The sequence below is a fragment of the Tupaia chinensis genome, unplaced genomic scaffold (assembly GCF_000334495.1).
Source record: "Tupaia chinensis unplaced genomic scaffold, TupChi_1.0 Scaffold000373_1, whole genome shotgun sequence".
Taxonomy (NCBI): Eukaryota; Metazoa; Chordata; class Mammalia; order Scandentia; family Tupaiidae; genus Tupaia; species Tupaia belangeri.
The window spans coordinates 170,765-190,905 of NW_006159870.1; the positions used below are offsets into that span (position 1 = coordinate 170,765).

The window sequence follows — 20,141 nt, forward strand, 5'->3', positions numbered from 1 at the left end:
AGGTTGGTGTAGTGACAATATATCATCAACATCCTGGATTTAATTTCCCTTTTGCTTCTTCATTCTCATGGTTACTTTATGGTTGCAAGTCAGTATTCTCCACCACTCACTTCACTTTTCTATTCCAGGCAGGTAGAGTAAGAAAGCTATAAGATGAAAGGGCTGGTTCCTATTTCAGGAAAGCAAAACTATATAGGAATTCCTGGCAGGGTTCAGCTAGTCTCATTGACTGAACCATGTCATATGGGTAGCCTTTGCTGTATAGACCGTGAGAGATAAGTGTTTTTTGTTGTTTTATTGTTTGTTTGTTTTGACTGCATTTCAAATAAAAACAAAAGGATTCATTTAGTAAACACAGAGGAGAGAATAGATATTGGGTAGGCAATCAGAATGTTCTTCCAAATCACAGTTGAAGGTATTTACTAGTGTCCAGTCCATTATGATTTTTTAAAGATGCCTCTGACATCCTGATTGTTAGCTATTTCATGCATCCTAAAGGGAAACCAAAAGAACCCAGAGAGATGACCCAGAGAGAGAAGGAATGCTTTCTCTCTCTCTCTCTCTCTCTCTTGTGCATGTGCTCTATAGCAAAATAAAAAATAAAAAAAGAAAGATGAGGCCACTGGAAGTTGATTGGATTGCAAGGACTCTCCCTTCATAAATAAAATTAATGTCCCTTTGAAAAGTGGCCTCTTCCTGTGAGGACACATAGAATGTCACATCTATGAAGAATGGACCCTTCCAAGGTACTAAATATGCTGACACCTTGATCATGGGCTTCCAGCCTCCAGAACTGTGAGCAATACATTTTTGTTGTTCATAAATTACCAAGTATTTTTTTTGTTCTAGTAACCTGACCAGACTAAGACAACACTCAGATTTGCAAGATGGCTGCTCTCTGTCCAGACATCTCATTCTAAGCAAAAAGGAAAAGGAAGGTACAGAACCCTTTCCCACAAGAGTTTATCCCGCCTTGAGAAGTGATGCTGTCCCCTGCAAGATAGTATTCTGTGCATATCTGATTGCCCAGACTGAGTGACATAGCTTTTCTTCACTGCAAACGACTTTGGGAAAGTGAATACATTCACATATTAAGCTGGGAACATTGATAATAACCTCCAACAATATTAGAGTTCTGTTAACAAGGAGAAACTGGGGAATAGATAGTAGCAAGTGAAAAGGGATTTCTGCCTTGTGCTAACAGTAGAAAAATTAGAAAGTACAGAGACGTGTCTCTCAATTCTTTTTGTTATATTTATTTTCTTTTTCTCCTTTCTTACAGTCACTATCTTATTTTGAAAATGGAACCTTTGTTGACTTAAACTAAATAAGTTAGAGCAACTTCTAAGCTACATTCTTACCTTGTAGTTTCTGATACAAAAAAATCGTAGAAAACTTTTTTCTTTGGAGAATTTAGTATTCCTAAGATAGAAACCTTTAGGGGGAAAATGTATATAAGATTTCAGGCAAGAAATTGAAAATGGTTTCATGACAGACTGTCAGCACTTTATTTGGGTCACAAAACTGGTCATTTCTTGTCTTCTCAAAGCCCTACACTTCTCAGATCACTGCCCTGTAACCTGATGTGCAGAAACTACAAAGCCAATGCCACAAAGGCAGCAGCCTCCCTCCTCCTAAGTGCATGGCTTTCTGTTAATGGCTCTTGACATTGATTGCGGGGCCTGGTCCTGTTCATCATTGTCATAATCACTGTGGATTATATTTTCAAGTGCCCACAGGGAGCATGGCACTATATTCTGCATAATGTTTACTGTCCTATTTCTGCTTCCAAATCAAATGTTTTGTTCATACTGAGCTTATCGCTGATTGCAAGCAATACTATCCACTGCTATCAGCTACAGAAAGTTAAAGCTTTTTATATACATGAACTTCCCCCAAAGGAATCAGATGAAAAAGTGATACTACACTTTTTAGCTAATTTTTAAAATCATTAATGGATTTATTCAACCTGCCTATTAGTAGTATATTCTTCTTTATATAATTCAGTAATGACATCACTGAGTTCAAAGTTTGCCAGAACCTTCAGATTTAGAGGAACAAGAGAGCACTAATATGTATCAGTCTTGGGGATAGTACTAAATGCTTTCTATTTAGTCATTAAGTTATCCCTCTGAAGGAATAATTAGTACACAAATTTTGTTAATAAAGCAGTGGTTGCTGAAAGAGATTAGATTAGTTGCCAAAGTCACATAGCTTGAAGAAGATCAAAACTGAAGTTGAATGTGGGCCCCAATTTAATTATCTTTCAACTACAGTATGTTGTCCTTTAGTGGATGCTATAATATTTCACCAAGAGGTCACAAAGCTCAACCCTCATTAGTGAACTCGGTTGAACTGAAAGTACTCTAAAGGACTAACATCTTTTATTGACATCGGTGGTTACTATGTGTGAGGAAGAATACAAGTAGATGTTTACACAAGGTAAATGAAGGTACTTAAAAAGTCTAACAGAATTTAGGAATAAGGTATTTAATTTTTAAAAAAGTATATTATGTACTATGTCCTAATATCTACTATATTAATAGTAGAAATGTTCAATGTTGTTTATTTCCCTTGAACATATTTACATCTTTATTCTGCTTACTTTATAACTGAGTCCTTCTTCATAATGATAGTTTTTCTAATAACTTAATCCTTGTTCATAACTCTCCTTTTTTTAGTAGCAGTTTCTAGTGTGATGCTATATTTGACACATGCTTTCTTACTTTTGCTCAAGGGCTTTTACAATTTTCATACTTATTCACATCAGCCTCATTTTCCTCTTGCATTATTTCTGAGTACTACTAACTGCACATTTATTTCCTGAGTATGTTTTAGAATCCTCCATCTCCCCTCTGTATTTTACAATTGCAGATGGCTTTTCTGTAGCATGCTTATTTTCTCTAAGTCTATACTTGTTAAAGCTTGATGTTCCTGCTCACTTAAATAATGATTCACTAAGAACCTGAACATTTGCAGATTTGATTACTATTGAACATAATCATGTTTTCTATTTCATAGGTACCACAATTTTTCTTATTTCTAATTCCATTTTTAATTATTTAAAGCTTTATTATAAATTTAAGAGGAAATCTAGAATAATTTTTTGTATGTTCTTCTTTACAGAATATAATGTAAAGGAGCTCTTCTTTTCCTTCATAATTCTCAATAGTGAAAAGTGTGTTAGAAATTAAAATCCAAGTTTGTTGCAATAATCTCTCCTGCTTATTATCCCATGCTCTCTGGCCTTTAACCCATAATTTCCCACCTGGTGACATGAAATATACCCCATGTTTGCAGTTTTTCAAAGCTTCTTTTCATTAGCATCATTCCACCTTGACAATTCAAATATTTAATAATGTAATCTTTTGGTACATGCACTTCTTTATGATTATATGATTAGTAAAAGAAATCATGGCTAATAAAATATTCAGAGCCTTTCCAACCTTTGGATTTGGCATCAGATCCTTTTACATTTTAATTCTTCCATACCCATTTTTATTCCTTGTAAATTGGGACAGATTGCTTAATCTCTGAATTCTAAAAGAGGATGAAAGTTCTCCTTAAGTTTGCTATAGGACACATATACTTGGTGGAGGGAGATAGAAAGAGAGAAAGTGAAAAAGCACTCCTTAGAGAGGATGACCATGCTGTAATCACTTCTCTTTCACTCCCCTAAGGATTTGGGGCATGCATGCACACTCACCTGCTGTATTTTTCTAGCCACTGGGTCCAGGAGTTGAACTATGCAGTCAGCTATTGAAATCTAGCTTTAACCACCATGCCTTCTGGCTGGCTTGAGTTCTCCTCTTCATAGAATTGTAAGGATAAGTGAGGAGGAAGTGGATAGAATAATTAAATTTAAAAATAGCAAAATCCCACCAAAGTGTTATAAATGGATCAAAATATTTAACCATGTAAAATAGGATGTTTTTCTTTTTCTTTTTTTGTTTTTTAGAGAGATTTTTTTAACTATAGGGCATGTGCACATATTGGAGAGACAGAGAGAGAGAAAGTGAGAAATTGCCTTCAGGGGGATGGCCACACCACAATCCATTTTTCTTCATTCGTTCTCTTCTCAGGTTATTGGGTACACATGCACATGCATGTGGTGTGAGTTTCAAGTCACTGGATCTGGGACTCAAACTGTGATTGGTCATGTGGAAGTCCAGCACCTTAACCTCTATGCCACCTGCCTGCCCAGGATGCTTTCCTTATAGTCAAGCTAATAAGGTGAATTTTAATAAGCCTGTAGTAGAGGATATGTACCAACCACCAGTTTTCTTCTATCTGAATTCCTATTGTTGAGAGATTTCACTGCATTGGCATTACTGTTAGGTGTCTGTTAATGATGCTATTGTGACATTCTCTTTTATATTCTTTATAACCACTCTATGAAATGGGCGTTATTACCACTTGTTTTAGTCTGCTTTTCTATCGTTAAAATTGAATACCACAGACTGAGTAATTTATGAAAAAGAAAGTTTATTTAGCTCATGGTTTGAGGTCCAAAATCCAGGGACTGCATCTAGTGATGATCTTCTTGTTGGAAGGGATGCCCAGCAGAGTCTTATGGTGTTGCAGGGTGCCACATGATTAGAGGACAAGACCAAGCACTTTTTGTGTGTCTTTCCTTGGGTCTCACTCCATTTCCTTATGAACTCTCCTGGATTCAATAATGGAGGCCCTACCCACATCACTATATCAAATCCTAATCACTCCCCAAGGCTTCACTTATTAATCCCATAGTCATCATAAGGTTCCTTGCGTGGTTGTTACCTAGCTACCTTTTGTTCTTCCTTCCTACACATTATTTATTGGTAGAGTTAGAGCATGCATCATGAATTTTGATATTCCTCATAGACTGTAATCACCTTTAAAGGTATTAAAGTCCTTATTATTCCTTGTTATATGATCTGATTTTATGCCTATCTTTTTCCACACTGGGTTATCCTAAAAGGTCAAGAATGTGTCTTTATTTATGTAGTATGTACAGAGATGAGTAATTACTCTGAAAAATAAAAAGCATTGACTCAATAAATGAATGAAGATTGTTATAGTAATCTTATTGTATTGTTATTGTTTACTAATCACAAAGCTCTTCAGTAGTTTTTATTTTGTGCTTACCATTGTCATATTCTTTTTTATGTGTTTTTTTTTTTAAAGAATTATTTATTTGATGATTGGCAGGTGGTATGGCGGTTAAGGCGGCTGGCCTCCCACATGGCTGACCACGATGCAAGTTTCAGACCTGACAGCTTGCTTTCTCATTTCCTTCTCTCTCTGTTTTTCTTGGATCAACTTCAAAAAAAAAAATGACATTGAATAAAATTAATTCTTTTTTTAAAGAATTATTTTATTATTTTTTATTATTATCATTTGTAATTTGCTACAGGACATGTGTGCTCACTAGAGAGAGACAGAGAGAGAGGGAAAGTGAGAAAGCAAGCTGCCAGGTCCAGGATTCAAACCATGGTTGGCCATGTAGAAGTCCAATAACTTAACCACCACACTACCTGATAGCCCTTTTTATGCTATCTATTTATGAACTAAAATAAATCTTTTTTTGTTTAAAGAGTTTCTTTTTGTCCTTTTTTCTTTTTCTTTTTGAGAGATTTTTGCTGTAGGGTGCTTGTGCTCACCAGAGAGACAGAGACAAAAAGTGAGAAATCTCCTGCTCAGGAAGGATGGCCAAGCTACAATCCATTCTTCTCCATTCTCCTCTTAGGATCTTGGGCATGCACACACACACACACACACACACACACACACACATGCATCCAGTGGGGTTTTAAGCCACTGGGTCCAGGACTTGAACCATGGTTGACTACATGGGAGTCCAATTATGTAACCACTGTATCATCTGTGGTCTCTAAAATAAAACTTTTACAGAGGAGATTAACATAAGCTCGTGTTCAGAAACTAAGTTTGCCATTAAAAAATTGTGTGGGGGAGTGTCCAGCAGATGATATAGCAGTTACATCACTGGACTTCCACATGGCCAACTGCGGTTCGAGTCCCAGACTCACTGACTTAAAACTCATGCTGGGTACCTGTGCGTGCATGCTCAAAATCCTAGAAAGATAATGAAGGACAATGGATTGTAGCATGGCCATCCCCCTGGGAGGTGCTTTCTCACTTTCTCTCTTACTGTCTCTGTCTCTCTCTTTGGCCAGTTCATGTGCCCTAAGGCAAAAGTCTCTCAAAAAAAAAAAAAAAAGTTGTGAGGGTCCAGCTGGTAGCATGGTGGTTAAGGTGGCTGGATCCCACAAGGTTAATTATGTAGTTTGAGACCCTGACCAAGTGGTTTGAAAAACATGCCAGGTGCATGTATGTGTGTGTGCTCAAAATTCCAAAAGGAGGAAGGAAGGGAAGAAAGTGAATTGCTGTGTGGCCAGTTCCCATCAAGGATGCTTTCTCAGTTTTTCTGTCTCTCTCTGGTGAGCACATGTACTCTCTAGCAAATTTTTAAAAAAGCCATGTGAATGTAAACACAATTTTTAATTTTTTGTTTTTAATTTCCTTAATCTGAAAAGGTATCTTTAAGGTCAGATACAATTCTGAAATTCTCTGATAGTTTTTTTTTTTTTTTGAGAGGTTTTCGCTATAGGGCGCGTGTGCTCGCCAGCCAGACAGAGACAGCAGAGAGACAGAAAGCGAGAAATCACCCCCCGGGGGGATGGTCACGCCACAATCCCTTCTCTTCCATTCTCTTCTCAGGATCTTGGGCACATACGCACAAGCGCCCGGCGTGAGTTTTAAGCCACTGGGTCTGGGACAAGAACCGTGGTCAACTACGTGGGAGTCCAGTGACATAGCTATTACGCTAACTGCTGGTCCCAGATGATAGTTTTGAAAGCGTAAAATGTGGTTTTGATAACAGAGTCTGTCTGTATGTGTATGTTTATATATATGTATATATGAATACATGTGCGCACACGAATGTGTTTGTGCCACAGGGCACATATGGTCTCCAGAGAGAGGCAGAGAGACACGGGGTAGGGTATATGTGTAACATCCCTCAATAGGGCATGGTCACACCACAATCTCTTCTTCATTTCTATCCTGTCAGGATTTGGGACACACATGCACTTGCAACTGAAGTGGTTTGTTTGTTTGTTTTTTTTTTATTTATTTTTTTGGAGAGTTTTGTTGTGTTTTTTTTTTTTTTTTTTTTGTTTAAGGGGGCGGTTGTCGGCAAGAAACAGAGAGACATAGAGACAGGAAGCGAGAAATCACCCCCCAGGGGGGATGGTCACACCACAACCCTTCTCCTCTATTCTCCTCTCGGGATCTTGGGCACGCATGCACATGCGCCCAGCATGAGTTTTAAGCCACCGGGTCCAGGACGCGAACCTCTGTCAACTACGTGGGAGTCCAGCGACATAGCCATTACCCTAACTGCTGGTTCCCTGTTTGTTTTTGTAGAGAGAGATTTTTGCTATAGGGCATGTGTGCTCACCAGAGAGAGAGAAAGTGAGAAATCACACCCCGGGGCATGGCCATGCTGCAATCCCTAGTTATCCATTCTCCTTTTGGAATCTTGGGCATGCATGCATATGCACCTGGAGGAAGTTTTAAGGCCCCAAGTCTAGGACTCGAACCACAGTCCAACAACATAACCATTAGGCCATGTGCTGGTCCCTCAACTGGAGTGTTTTTCAAGCCACTAGTGATGGCATTCGAACCATGATCAACCATGTGGGATCTGGCTCCCTGAACAACTAGGTCACAGGGTTGGCCCACTATTTATATTTTTGAAAGTAATGTATAAGATTTTAATTTGTACCTAAAAGTATTTTGGCTATATTTTTACATAAATATACACAGTGCTGTGATTTTATTTTATTTTTTAGAAATTCTTAGTAAACAGGGGCTAGCAAGTGGCGTACTGGTTACATCGCTTGACTTCCACATAGTCAAGCACAATTTGAGTCCTGGACCCAGTGGCTTGGAACTCACATGGGAGCATGTGTGTACATGCCCCAAATCCCAGGAGGATAATGTAGGAAAAGTGATTGCACTGTGACAATCCTCCCCAGGGTGATTTCTTGTTTTCTGTCTCTCTGTTGATCAAATGTGCCCTATAGCAAAAATCTCTCAAAAAAAAGAAAGAAAAAGAAATGTTTAAGAAACATATTTGGTATACAATCGATTAATATGTTTTACTAAACTTTTTTTTGAGTATGTTTGGATATATCTCATCAGCAATTTAATTTAATGTATGAATGAACTGGAGCTTTGGGATTTTAAAACCATGTCTACATTTTTGCTGCCAGTAAGACCACTTTCTTAACTGCGATTTACATTGATGCAGTTATTAACCACAACTGAAAAGGACTTATCAGAGTCTGGCAGCAGGAACTCACTTAATTTCTCAATCACTTCCTTGATATTTACCCTATATGAAGGAGCTCATATATTAGAGAAATCTCTAAATTGGTACATATATATATTTTTTTCTTTTAATCAGCTCAATGTTGAGTAATAATTTTTATTCGCTAATTATTACCAGAAATCAGTTTTACTTTTACTATACACCACATACACATTGCCTTTCTTTGTGTGATGTTAACCAGCATGTGTAGATTGCTTTCCCAAGCACAGCTACTTTTGTAAGGCAGTACTATGGCTCTCTTATTCCTGTTGTGTTGCCACATAACCCTTGACTCAACATACACGCACTGTGTCACACAATGAAAGAGAGCATTATCATATTCGATGCTAGTGGCATTATTCCCATTAGACAGATGAGAAATGAATCAGATTAATTAAGAAATATTTTACAAGGTCATAGAGTTAGTAAGCAATTGCACTAAGATTTACGTCACATATTCTGATTTAAGAGCCATTATCTTTTCAATTACTTCAGACCGCTGCTTCTATTAAAGTTGTGCAAGTTTTTAGAGCTAACTTATCAAGTCATGCTTTTTTCTGAAGATTTTATTTTGAATACTTTATGCTTTATTGCCAACAATTTTATGATGTTTAGAACCGTAAGAGTCTTAACCTTTCTCTGCATGGAAAGCACCAAAAGAGTTATTGCATAACTTGCCACAAATTTTAATGTGCATCTATAGAGAATTAGGGTCCCCGTAAACTTTCCTGGGCACTCCCCAGAGAATTTTGTAGGATATTGTTTCCCAAGGCTCTTTAGAATTTCTATGAAGTTAGGAACTTTTAAAATTTTTTTTCCTTTTTCTTTTCTTTTCTTTTCTTTTCTTTTCTTTTCTTTTCTTTTCTTTTCTTTTCTTTTCTTTTCTTTTCCTTTCTTTTCCTTTCTTTTCTTTTCTTTTCTTTTCTTTTCTTTTCTTTTCTTTTCTTTTCTTTTCTTTTCTTTTCTTTTCTTTTCTTTTCTTTTCTTTTCTTTTCTTTTCTTTTCTTTTCTTTTCCTTTCTTTTCCTTTCTTTCTTTCTTTCTTTCTTTCTTTCTTTCTTTCTTTCTTTCTTTCTTTCTTTCTTTCTTTCTTTTTTGCTGCTTAGGCAAGTATATTATCTGCAGGCTCTACTTTCTGAAGTCCCAGGAAAGAAAATGTTGGTGATGGAAACTTTCTCTAGGGATTTCATCAATAGAAAGCAAGCTCACTTATCACAAACAAGCCATTTTTAAGAGAGCAACAATTTTGTTGACTACATTTAAAGACAGAAACAAACAGTTCCCAAATGCAATTTCAATTTTCCAAAGGACAGTTTTGTTCTTTTTCCGAAATGCCTTTGTGATTATTTTTTGTTGTTTTGTTTTGCTTTGCTTAGAAGAACTGCTTAGTGTGCCTCTTTAGTCAACATGAAAAAGAAGAAAAGAACAACCACTGGAATGATCCTCTGATGGCCTCAAGGCAATGGATTGTGGATGTCTCTTAAGTACAAGCAGGTACTCTAGGTAATACTGATAAAGACTTTTTAAATCAGGCTCAAATACTCTTCAAACACTGACCCAGTGAGGTTGATTCAGATTAAATGTTTTCTTTCTTTTTTTTTTTTTTCCTAGAGAATGTCTCTTTTTTTTTACTGATTTTAAGAAATCTCTTTAAAAGTATTGAAATCCCAGTAAAAAATTGGTCATCTTTTATATTAAGAACTGGATTAAATTTACTTATAGCAGGAAGTCTTGTGCTCGATTACATTTAGTGTATGAATTTCTTTTGAAAACTGTCATTAAAAACTATTGATGCTATACTTCTCAAACTTGTGCTATTAGGCTTCAGGAGATATATAGAACTATATATAGGTATATGTATATAATTATATATATACTAACAAACACATGTATATGTGTATAAATTTTCCATGTTTTGTTGTTTTTTGTTGTTGATAGAGGAAATAGGAATTTGGCACTGAAGCCAGGAATTATAGCAACTACACTAGGACATTGTATATTGTTTTGGCTACTTGTATCTTTCATGTATTTCTTGTAGGTAGTTTATAAATGCTTCAAATATGTGTAATGTCTTGGAAACTGTAATTTTTCTGCTAATTTATAATAATTTCATAAACTGTACCATTTTAAACCTATATCTGCAAAACTTATATACTAAACTTGCAAAACAAAAAATATTTTAGGGTAGTCACTGAGTGAAAAAGAAAGTGAAGGGATAGGATTAGGCTTTATATATATATTATATACATATATAGTAATATATATTATATACATTTTAACTTAATTTTATTTTATTTTTAGACAGGGAAGGGTCTCACTAGACTGTGAGCTTTTCCAGGGAATATACTCTATGTCATTTAAGTCTGTATCCCCAACACTGAATCTGGTGACTGAACCTTATTACATACTTAGTAAAGTTTTGTTGAATAACTGAATTAAAGACAATTACACCATAAGATGTGTTTGTTTACAGGTCAGCATGCTAAGGTCAGACCTGGCTCATGGCTTGTTTTTGTATGCCTTGCAAGTCAAAATGTTTTTACGTTTTTTAAAGGATTGTAAAAATAATAAAGAATATGTATGGTCCGGAAAGCCTAAAATATTTATGATCTATCCCTTTACAGAAAAATGTTTGAAGACTTACCTTAATTCTTAAATACATACCTGTTTTTACATATACTTTAGTCAGAGTTCAGACCCATTTGTAGAGTGACATTATCCAGGAAGGTAGATTCTCTTCATTCAGTCATTCTCCTTCTCTCTGGGTAACAGAACCCTCCCTGTGTTTGGTTTACAATACAACTACTTGGGATGAAACATGGTAGGTCAAAGTCCGTTTGGCAACACTATTAGTGTTTACTAGTGCTTTGTTTGGAGTAGGCATGTGACTCAGTCTTGGAAGATGAAACATAAAGGGACATGTTCAGGGAGATTTCTAAGAAGCATTATACTTCTTTTATAAAGACAAACTTATAGAAAGGAAAATGCATGTTTGTTCCTTCTCCATTCTTTCATGCTTGGGACTTAGTTATGTGAAGGTGTATTTTGCATCTTTGGCAGTCATCTTTTTTTTTTTTTTTTTTAATCACCAGAAGGCATATGCACTCAGCAGAGGGAAGGAGGGGGAGAGTGAAGGAGATAGAGAGAAAGAATCACCAAATGGGACATGGTCAGGCTGTAATCTTATCTCCTCTATTTCTCCTTCTCATCAGGATCTTAGGTAGGTCTGCACAGGAACCTGGTGTGTTTTTCAGGCTGCAGGGGCTAAGATCTGAACTGCAGTCAGTTATATTGCATTCAACTCCTTATGCACAGGGTTTAACCACTGTGCTATAGGGCCAGCCAGGCAATCATCTTTTGATCATAGAGGCAAGCCCAAAAGATTCATAATGATATCAACCTAACATTCTGTCACTGTTCTTCTGTTGGCCTGACCATCACTTACTTACCTCCATCTTTCTTGTACTATGATAAAACATGTCTTTATGGTTTATGCCACTACTAATTGTATATTCTGATACTTGCTGCCAGAATATCCTAACTGATTTATTCAAGTTTTAAATCTATTCTAATAATGAGATCAATTAAATTAGTGAAATTTTGTTTGGAGCGAAGAGTTCTCTCAAGTGACTGGAGTCATGATTGAAATTATAGTGTTACCTAGACAGGGACTAATGTAACTTGGTATTGCATAATCTGGGCAATAGCCATTTAGATTTAAATTTGTATGAGAAAGGTACCCGCTTGGAGAGCAGAGTAAATTGAACCATGAAAAATCAATTTAATTTTCCTATCTGATTAAGGAGTGAATGTGTGTATATGCATGTTGATGTGTATTTGTGTATGTTCTGTATGAACAAAGAAAGCATACCCTTCACTTAACTAGATATTGTTCAGAATATATTACACTAGGAATTAAGGAGGAAAATGCTTTAGACCTGTCAGTAATGATATTACAAATTTATGCTCTAAAATTCATGTTCTTGAATTTCATTAAGAACCCCCATACCCTCACATTATTCTCTCCATGCTTGTTTCAGAATGAATAGACAATGTTATTGTGATGCTATTTTATCCTGTTTCTTTATTTTGACTTCCTAGCTTATAAATTTTATTTTCACCATCATTTAGGAAATTTCTTAGGGCTCTCAAATACAGAATAATACTCTTTAAGACTTTTATTGAATCTACATTAGCTATGTTAAGTATTGAAGCTCTCTATAAACTAACACTCATTTAATTTGGTTGGATATTTTAGGAAGCCTTTCAAATAACTTAATTGTGATGATGTTTTTCTGATTTGTGTGCATATCCTACACACACACACACACACACACACACACACACTATATATATAGCATATTCAATAAACATTGCATGCTCTCTTCCATCTCTGACTTGTATTCAGTTCTGTTACTGGTTAGCTCCTCTGTGGAATTTCCTGCAATATTCTATCTGTTCTTTATTGCAAACTTTTAACTTCCTGGCACAGGGCTATACCTTTCTGCATTTGTGAGGAGACAACACCTTGCCCTTTGCCAAGTTACTTTAATATAACAAATTAATAGAAAACTTCTTCACCTTAACGGACAAAGGGAGCCCAGCCTCATGGCACAATGTATAGCATACTGAACTGCAGTGTTGGAAACATCATATCCGACATGAGTTCAGATCCCTGGGTCAGCCTAAAAACATGCCAAGCATGTGTGCTCATGCCCCAGATCTGGATGAGTGGGAGGGCTAGGGAAATGGGATGGTAGTACGATATGACCCTATCAAGGGTGTGCTTCTTTCTCTCTCTCATGGAGACATGTGAATTCTCTATCATGGATAAAAATCAGTAACATCAATTTCTTTTTTAATTTTTAATTTTAATTTTTTTTTGTAGAGTTTTTTGCTGTAGGGAGTGTGCACTCAACAGAAAGACAGACAGAGACAGAGAGATAGAAAGTGAGAAATCACTCCTCAGGGGGGATGGCTATGCCGCAATTCCTTCTCCTTTCTCCTCTCAGGATCCTAGGCACACACGCACACGTGCCCGGCATGAGTTTAAGCCACGGGGTCTGGGACTTGAACTGCGGTCAGCTACATGGGAGTTCAGCGACATACCCATTATGCTAACTGCTGGTCCCTCTTTTTTATTTTTTAAAGGACTCTTAAAAAATATAGAGCACATTTACTCACATACAAAGAGAGAAACAGGCATCCTTAGCAGGGTCTGGTTATGAAGTGATTTCCTTCCTCTAGTCCTCTGGCCCATCTGATCTCGGACACTTGCACACATGCCTAATATGTTCAGGCTGACTGGGGTGGGGATTTGAATAGGGATTGCCAAATGGGATATAGCTTCTCTTGAGCAGTGCCTTACCATTGTGCCTCAAAGTTAGCCCCAAAGGGATACATTTTCTATAATGAAATTTGAACATATACAGAGTACTTTATAGTATAAAGTATATTTATATTTATTTTGTCCTTATAAAAACTCATAAGGTCAATAAAATATTGCTTTATTTTATCCATTTCATATTTTAAAAATAGGGGCTCAGAAAATTCAGGTCCCTCTCTTTTGAGGAAACGATTTCTGGCTCTAAATCTATCTCCTAACTCTTAAGTAGGACATTAGAACTGTTTGGAGGATATTGCCACTTTCTGTTAATAATTTAGAAACGAGTCATTTCTGAAATAGAATTTTTGTCTGATGCAGCCAACTAGACCACCTTACATATGACATTCTCCATGAAATCAGTGGGCCTGTTTCAAAATTTTTCTGTCAATTTTTCTTAAAAATGTATAGAAAATATTCACCACATATTGGGATTACATAGAAATATTTTGGGAATGTCTGAATGCTGTGAATAAAACCAGCATGATATGCAACCACAAAGCCTCTTGGTATAATGTGTCATATGTCAATGTCAATTGAAGATTATAACACACAATCTAAACATGTGAAGGCATCCTGGTAAATTTATGGTGCTATCTTTTTTTGCCTATATTCTCAGCTGATAAGAGAATTAATGCATATTGACTGTCAGGCTTTATTGGTGGTCCACATATGTGTAGCCTTCATTCTATTTTAATTAACCTCAAGACTATAGTTTACAATGCAGAGCTGTGCTCCCCTAATTATTTTCATAAAACTAGTGATCTTGTAAGCCAACCGAGGTCATGGCTAAATCTCACACAAATAAGCTTGGATACTAAGAAACTTAAACTACTGTTTTTGTTTTGTTTTGAAAGATGCTTATGTCTTTTGATTTTTGATGAATGGTGTTATAGTTAACATTAAAAACATCTCAGGGGCTAATTCTTTTTCTATTACTGCCTATCAATCTATCTGTATACTTTTTAGAGCACATTAAAGAAAATATGCCCTAAGGCAATATTTTTCATCTTCATAATGTATGTGAAAAATTGTTCTTGTTTTATCCTCTAAGGATAGTTAAAACTGGGAATTGAATTCACAGTTACCCACATGCTGGCCTTGACAGAGAAAGACCCAAGATTATCTTCAGAATCAAGGCTTCATTACTAAGATAAAATGAAAGAGACTTTCTTGCTCTTTATGTAATTAAATGGAATCATTATTATGAAAATTTTTCTACACAGCTGTTAGGTTGAAAATTTTTATTTTTGCATTATCAGTAATCCCTTTATATCTTTGACATGATTCACAGCTCCTCATGTATTCTTTGGTCTGAAAATGAAATAGAATTAGAAACCTTCCACAGGTAAATAATATTAATTATTGACTTAATATCAATTCTATGGCATGTTTTTTAATTCAGTGAACCATTCCAATGTCGAATGTGCCAGGTCCTCACAATTAATGTGCTCAGTGACTCATGGATAAGGGTCAAACATCCAATCAGATCATAAAATAGTCATTTCAACATAGTTTCAAACTTTTAGACAACAGAAGCTTCTTTTTAAAAAAATTTTTTTATTTAACTTTATTATTTATTTACTTATTTTAATTTGACCAGAGAGGGATAGAGAGAGCAAGAGCAAGAGAGAGAGAGAGAGAGAGAGAGAAAGTGAGAAAACAAACCTCCCGGTCTGGACTTGAATCATGGTCAGCCATGTGGGAGTCCAGCACTCTTAACCACCATGCCACCTGCTGGCCCCAGACAACAGAAGCTTTAATCAGGCTGTTAAGCCACACTAACTTAATAACATATGTGTAAGAGTGGAAATTATGCTGTTCTTTACATATTTCCATGTTTAGGGACCTGGGGTGATGTGTTACTTAACCTGGTAATCACAAGGGTCCTCCTTATGGGAAACTGTTTTATTCTTTATTAGAAGAACTCTTGGTCTTAAGAAGCAGTTTATGGGGCCAGTAGGTGATGTGGTAGTTGAGGTGCTGGACTCCCACATGGCCGACAATGGTTCCAGTCCTGAATCTGGTGATTTGCTTTCTTCTTTTCCCTCCTTCTCTCTCTGTGTGTCTGTCTCTGGTCAAATTAAATAATGATAATAATAATGATAATAATAAAATTAAATAAAAAAGTAATTTATGTCTAAGAATTAGATGAGGGAGGTCTTTTCCTCCATTATGATGTTAAAATCAGGCTTCTGCTTATAATACTAGAGTGTTTATTCAGATCAACTAGGACACCTATAATCTCCCTGTCTTAGTTTAAGAGGCAACATGGTTAGTTAGCAACTACCAAAGATCTCCCTACAGGACAAATTATTCTGAATACCTTTCTGTCCATGCTGTCTATTTCTGTAATCATGAGCACCTTGTTTCTGGCAATTAAGTGCTGCCATTTAATTTTTTCCACTCTGACATCCAGTAATTCTCACTGACATTAGAGAGCCTAATTCAGTGGCTTTGTTTTCCATCATCCTGCCTGGTCTAATAGGGACAGACGTTTATAGCACCTATCAAGTATTGTATGTATATACTATGTATGTGTGCGTATATATATATATTTTAAGAGTTATTTATTTAATTTTATTTATCATTATTATTATTTTTTTAAATTTGCTACAGAGCATGTGTGCTCACCAGAGAGAGAGAGAGAGAAAGTGAGAAAGCATGCCACCAGGTCCGGAACTCGAACTGCAGTCAACCACGTGGAAGTTCAACATCTTAACCACCATGCTACCTGCTGGTCCCTATTTTTTTGTTTTAAGATTTTTTCCTTTTTTTTTGGGGGGGGAGGGCTAAGAGGTGTGTGCACTTGCTGGAGAGAAAGTGAGAAATCACCCCCAGGGGAAATGGCTATGCTGCAGTCCCTTCTCCTTCATTTTTCTCCTGGGATCCTGGGCATGCACACACATACACCCAGCATGTTTTTCCATCTGCCAGATTTGGGATTTGAACTGCATAGTTGGCCATGTGGGATCTAGCTGCCTTAATTACACACCACTGGCTGACCCTCTAGGTTTGTTTGTTGGCTTGTTTGTTTGTTTGTTTGTTTATTTATTTATTTATTTATTTATTTATTTATTTATGATAGAGTATGTGCACGTGCATGAGAAAGAGAAAGAGAGAAGGAGAGAGGGAGATGTATGAGTACCCACCACGATCCACTTTCTCTAGTCCTCTAGCTTGTCATATCTTGGATACTCACGTGTGTGCCTAGGGTGTTTCAGGCAGACTGGGCTGGGGATTCAAACTGCATTGCCACGTGTGATTTGGCCTCTCTTGTGCAGTGCATTACTACTATTCTACTGGCCTGCTCTATGTGGATTTTTATAATTATATATGTATGTATGTGTATATATATATATGAGGTTTCTGCCATAGGGCATATGCACTCTCACAAGAAACACAGAGATAGTGATAGGGAAAATGAGAAATCATCCTCAGGGGGGATGACCAGGCTGCATGGCTCTTCTCCATTCTTCTCCTGGGATCTTGGGAACACACACACACACACACACACCCCTAGTGTGATTTTCAAGCCACCAGGTCTAGGACTCGAACCATGGTTACCTTGCGGGAGTCCAGCAACATAACCACAATATCATCTGCTGGCCTCTATTTTACACTTTTTTTATTTGAAAATGATTTCAAACGTACAGCAAAAGTGCAAAAAAAAAAGTATATGCAAAGAACAACGATACACTCTTTAATCTGATTTGATTTGCTTTATTATTGGACTCTCTCTCAACATTTGGAAGTAAAGTGCATATCTCTTGGTTCTTTACCACTTTAGAAGTAAGCTGCATATCTCTTGGTTCTTTACTACTAAATAACTATTACAGAAGGGGAGAAAATACATACATATATATATATATATATATATATATATATATATATATATATATATATATATATATATATATATATATATATATATATATATATATATATATATATATATATATATATATATATATATATATATATATATATATATATATATATATATATATATATATATATATATATATATATATATATATATATATATATATATATATATATATATATATATATATATATATATATATATATATATTTTTTTTTCATGTAGCAATGTATAGTTATCATGTTCAGTAAATTTAACATCTGTCATCCATATTTATTCTATCAATTGACCTAATAATGTTCTTTTTATTTAAATATTATTTTATTTAACTTTACTTATTTATTTTAATTTTATCAGAGAGGGACAAAGTGAGAGAGAGAGGGAAAGTGAGAAAGCAAGCTGCCAGGTTCAGGACTTGAACTGTGGTTGGCCATGTGGGAGTCCAGTGCCCTTAACCACCATGCCATCTGCTGGCCCCATGACCTAATAATGTTCTTTATTGAATTTGTTTATTCTCCAGTATAAAATGCAATCTAGGCTTAGATAATAAATGTAGTCATTATGTCTTCTTAGATTTATTTAATTTGAAATATTTCTAAAGCCATTTGCCTTTTATTGCATCATCATTCATGCAGATATAGTCCTCCCTCATTCTTTCAAAGTATAGAATACAATGTTACTCATTTTGAGTTTGATGTTTACTCATGATTAGATTTGTCTTCCCAGCCAGAATACTACATTAGGGATGTTATGATTTAATATCCTTTAAGAGTAACACAATGTCTATCTGCATCGCTATCACACCCAGTCAGGGTGTTTGATTTCTGTGCAATATAATTATTAGTTTTTACCTTGCAATTAATAAACAATCTGTAGAGAGACAATTTAAGATCACATAGATATCTTGCTCCTTCTAAAAATATATCCCCCTAGTGTTAACATCAGTTGATCATTCCTGCCTGTATCAATCTTTACTATGATAATTATAAAAATGATAACATTTTTCCAACTCCAATACTTTACATTTATCAGTCAGTAATTGGCATTCTCCTAAAGCAGATGACTTATTTATTTTTTACTTCATTTATTTATTTAGTATATATGTTTATATATTATATATAATGTATATATTTGCATATAAGTGTCTATATACATTTGCATATTTTGTATGAACTCATGATTTCTTTCTTTTTTCAGTAGTTTCTAACATTCTTCTCTTTAATTATTTTGCTTACCAATTTATTTCCAAGTTGCCTAGGTAAAGGGAGGATTCTTGAGTTTCATCAGGAGAAGTTCTTATAGATTGAGTAATTTTATTGAACATCAAACAAATCCTTTCTTTTTCAATTTTACTAGAGGGCATACGTGTTTCTTGGAGAGCAGCACAGAGAGAGAGAGAGAGAGAGAAAGTGAGAAAGCACCCCCTCAAGAGAGATGACCACCCTGAAATTTCTTCTTCATTTCACCTTTTGTGACTTTGGGCACACATGCAAATGTGCCTGGGGTGTTTTTCAAGCTACTGGGTCCAAGACTTAAACTATGGGGTCATTCATGAGGGATCTGGATACCTTAACCAGGCCACTGGCTGCCCCCCATAAATCTCTTCTAATGTTTCTAAGTTTTAAAATTCTTTCTACCATATTATACTAGTTGATGTCAGGCATCACACCTTCATTAGCACAGACCACCACAGACTCCTGATGCTAGTCTACTAAGCAAACCAGTATTTACTGCCATACTGTAAGAGAAGCAGAGAAGCTTCAGCTGGCATCTTGACTATAGATTCTCTGGTAGGTATATCCATATTGGTACTTTGATCTGTTCTTTTTTTTTTTTTTTTGGAGAGATTTTTCTCTATAGGGTGCTTGCGCTTGCCAGACAGACAGAGAGAGACATTAGAGACAGAAAGTGAGAAATCACCCCCCAGGGGGGATGGCCATGCTGCAATCCCTTCTCCATTCTCCTCTCAGAATCTTGGGCATGCATGCACACGCGCCCGGCGTGAGTTTTAAGCCACTGGATCCGGGATGCGAACAGCGGTTGACTACGTGGGAGTCCAGAGACATAGCCATTATGCTAACTGCTGGTTCCCAGGCACTTTGATCTGGTCTCAAATTCTCATCTTTTAATATTTTTGCCTCTAACTACTTGTCCTACTATGTTGGTCAAAACTCAATGTAAAAACAAGGTCTACTCTAAATATTTTAGAGAGAAAGAGATTAAACATCAAGAATTTTAGGCTTATTTTAAGGAACACTGGAAAGAACAGATCTTGTGGAGCCACTAGAAAAGGCTTCCTCAATCAAGAATGGATCCACTGGGGACCTTTCCACCAACACAACCACTGACTGAGGACAGTTATGATATAAGATCAGGGATCCAATATCTAGAGGCTGGGGTCACTCCTGCCTCTAATGTAATTTTCTATAAAACCAAGGAAGCAGGAGAAAAGACAATGAATGAATCTGAAAATCTTTAAATTTCCATAATGGTTAG

At 36.0% G+C, this 20,141-nt stretch overlaps 1 long non-coding RNA gene across 1 annotated transcript in view; it reads left to right on the forward strand.

Annotated features, from left to right (window-relative positions):
* The window catches only part of LOC102497837 (uncharacterized), a 53,406-nt gene that overhangs the window by 17,239 nt on the left and 16,026 nt on the right, over window positions 1-20,141 (forward strand). The window contains exon 2 of the long non-coding RNA XR_335267.1: window positions 9,753-9,879. This is a non-coding gene — a long non-coding RNA (uncharacterized LOC102497837). The remainder of the gene's footprint in view (window positions 1-9,752; window positions 9,880-20,141) is intronic.